Raw genomic sequence first — 3,363 nt, forward strand, 5'->3', positions numbered from 1 at the left:
ATTTCTCTTCATATGAAATTCTAATATATATATATATATATATATATATATATATATATATATATATATATATATATCCACTGACACGTGTTTCGTCGTCTATGACTCACCAGAGTGGCTGGATCTCATGAGTCGTAGACGACGAAACACGTTTCAGTGGATAATTATATTTTAAAACCAATACATATGCCGCTCCTCATTTGAGGGTGCCAAATTGGTCAAAGGGAAAATTATTCCCAAATACGATTTAGGCAAAAATGCACTTTCGTATAAATAATTGAATTTATTCAAAAAGTACCGCTAACAAAAACAAATAAACAACATATATATATATATATATATATATATATATATATATATATATATATATATATATAGTAGAAGACGGCTCAGCGTGGCCCGGGCGAAAAATACACTTAAATATGATATTTTAATTCATGCAGATTTCGTTCGTATTTCTTATGATGGAGCTAATTCTCTATCGATTATTATATTGGACTAAATATAGAGAAATGATTTTTTAATAAATGACTTGTGTGCCATCTCTTAGAATCGAACGCAAAACATATAGCTCTCCATCCTTATGCGTTAACGCATGTCCTAAGTTCATACATTTAGAAAAACTGCAAAAGCAAAAAAGTATGTTATTTTACCTATATACTTTTAATTAACGTATGTACAGAAAAACAAAAAAAGGCATAGGTAGCCGACTTACGCTAGACCAAAGTCATTTTTTTTAAATTTTCATCCTTTAGCAGCTATTTTACTGGCTAAAAACCAAATTTAAGATGTGGTATAGGTTCAAATACTCTTTCTATAAAATTTCAACTCTGTACATCTAATATCCAGAGAGGAGTTTGATAGAGACTTTTTGCAGACACACCGACAATGTCACTTTATGTATATGCATATAAGGCGTCTTAAAAAGAAACTGAAAATTCAGAGAATCGTGTTTAATTGGTGTCTAGTCACTAGGACTGTGACAACAGAATATTCTTTTCATTCTTTGGAGTCTCAAGTATATATCCGACAGTGTAAGACACAGTCAATCAACCGAGAAACACACCAGTCTATATACAAACATATAATATATTAATGGATATATACTCAAGAGTCAAAACAATGAAAAGAACATGCTTATCACAGCCCTTGTAATCAATATGGATCAAATTCAATGCAAGCCTGAAATATTTGAATTGCTTTAAAATACAAAAAAAAAAAACTGGGATTTGAACAATGAATATTAATTGATGCATAGTAACTATTTATTAGGAACACAACAACAATATAATTTATTTAGTTTTACGTCCTTCAAATTCGTCGTATTAACATTCACGGGTAATGTGAACTGGAGCAAATACCTTGAGGAGATTGCGAAGGCTGCTGCAAAGAAAGTGAGTTCCCTCTATTGTGCTAGAAGACTACTCACACTTGAGAATATTCTGTATCTCTACAAGGCCACTATTCGCCCATGCATGGAGTATTGTTGCCACATCTGGGTTGTTGCATTTACCAGTAGTCTCTCCCTCTTGGATAGTGTCTAAAAAAGAGTTTTCAATTCAATAGGTCCCCCTTTGTTAACTAAACTCCAACCCCTGTCCCATCGCTGTGATGTTTCAGTTCTGTACCTGTTTTACAAATATTTTAATAGAATGTGCTCTGATGAACTCGTTGTATTTGTGCCCCGTCGATATACATATCCCCGACAAACCTGCTTAGCAACAAAATCACACTCCTTCACTGATGAGGTCTCTAAATGGCAGAAAGTTTTCTACTCTAATAGTTTTTCCCTCGACTGGCTAGACTTTGGAATTCCCTTCCTGCTACCTGCTTCCCTTACTGAACCAATATGTAAAATTTTAAATGTAATGTAAACCAACATCTTGTTTATCTTTCCTATGTGGCACAATGGAGAGCACCTCTTTTAGGGGAGCTCGGGGCTTCTATATTAATGAACCTTGTACCTAACTTGTCTGTACTTGTGAGATGCAGATGTGTTAAGCAGGTGCTCGTGATTTTGAAAATTTTCTGCTATGACTCAAGCCATGAATGACAGTTTGCTTATAATATTGAATCAAGGCGAAACGATATAAGACCTTAGAATTTGAAAGGTCAAACCCGAAAGAACTCATGGATGCAAAAAAACAAAACAATGTTTAAACGTTATGTATGACCCCCCTCTCTCTTTCTCTCTCTCTCTCTCTCTCTCTCTCTTTCAATGAAGAAATGGAGAATTAAATATAAATCGATTGTTTTAAAACAGTTAAAGCTTGCAATCTGGGGCCAGCGGACGCAACATAGCATGTGTCTGGTTTCAACTAGTCTTTATAAAAAATAAGCTGTTCTTGTTCAATCTTAAATAAATTATATATACTAGCGGGACCTGTGGAAATTCCACAGTGGAGTCTTTCATATGTAATATATTGATATTAGAATTTTTGTGGATGTTCAGCGTAAATGGAGACACCCTGATATTATTGTAGTTCTTTTGTTAAAACTGCAAAAGTATATATCAGGGACGCCTGGCATAGCCCGGTTGTAAAATATGCTTAAATATGTTATTTTAATTTATGCAGATTTTGTATATATTACTATAAGAGTCAATTTTCGATCCATTCTTATATATTATAAACCTGTGATTTCAAAAATAAACAAGGCTGATAGCCATTAGTTGCGTGCTCTCGTGTAATGAATGACTGCATGAATGTAGGATTGACATGAAATTCTTAAGGATAAACTAAAATGACCGAAAAATGGGCTGCCCCTACATTGACCAAGGTCTTATATGTGGGCTGCCCCCACATATGGTCTTTGCTTGCATTATCTGCCGGAACAGATAGTATTTATTTGCTTCCCCACTGAGCAAATTAGGCACAAGGCCGTTTTTTAATATGGAGAGAGTGTCGGGAAATGGGAGTTGGATAGTAACTGTTGGTCTGTAGGGTGATCCCTACATTGACCAAGGTCTGATATGTGGGGTTGCCCCCACATATGGTCTTTGCTTGCAGTATCTTTTAGAACAGATACTACACTTTGATCTTGGCCAAAAGGCCAAGAAAAGGGTATTTATTTGCTCCCCCACCGAGCAAATTAGTCACAAGGCCGATTTTTAATGTAAAGAGTGAAGGGGAAATGGGGACCAACTCCCCGGGGAGTAGGGGAGCTGGATAGTGACAATTAGTATGAAGGGTTGCCCCTACATTGACCAAGATCTTATATGCGAGGCTGCTCCCACATATAGTCTTTGCTTGCAGTATCTGCCAGAAGAGATACTACACTTTGATCCCGGCCTGAAGGCCAAGAAAAGTGGTATTTATTTGCTTTCCCACCAAGCAAATTAGGCACAAGGCCGATTTTTAATGA

The 3,363-nt window shown here is 35.7% G+C and overlaps 1 pseudogene; it reads right to left on the minus strand.

The window, feature by feature from the left end:
• Positions 1-2,938: 2,938 nt before the first annotated feature.
• On the minus strand, positions 2,939-3,064 carry LOC145296445 (U2 spliceosomal RNA; annotated as a pseudogene).
• Between the last annotated feature and the right edge of the window lie 299 nt (positions 3,065-3,363).

Source organism: Euprymna scolopes, chromosome 16, assembly GCF_053919585.1.
Source record: "Euprymna scolopes isolate OS-2025 chromosome 16, ASM5391958v1, whole genome shotgun sequence".
Classification (NCBI taxonomy): Eukaryota; Metazoa; Mollusca; class Cephalopoda; order Sepiida; family Sepiolidae; genus Euprymna; species Euprymna scolopes.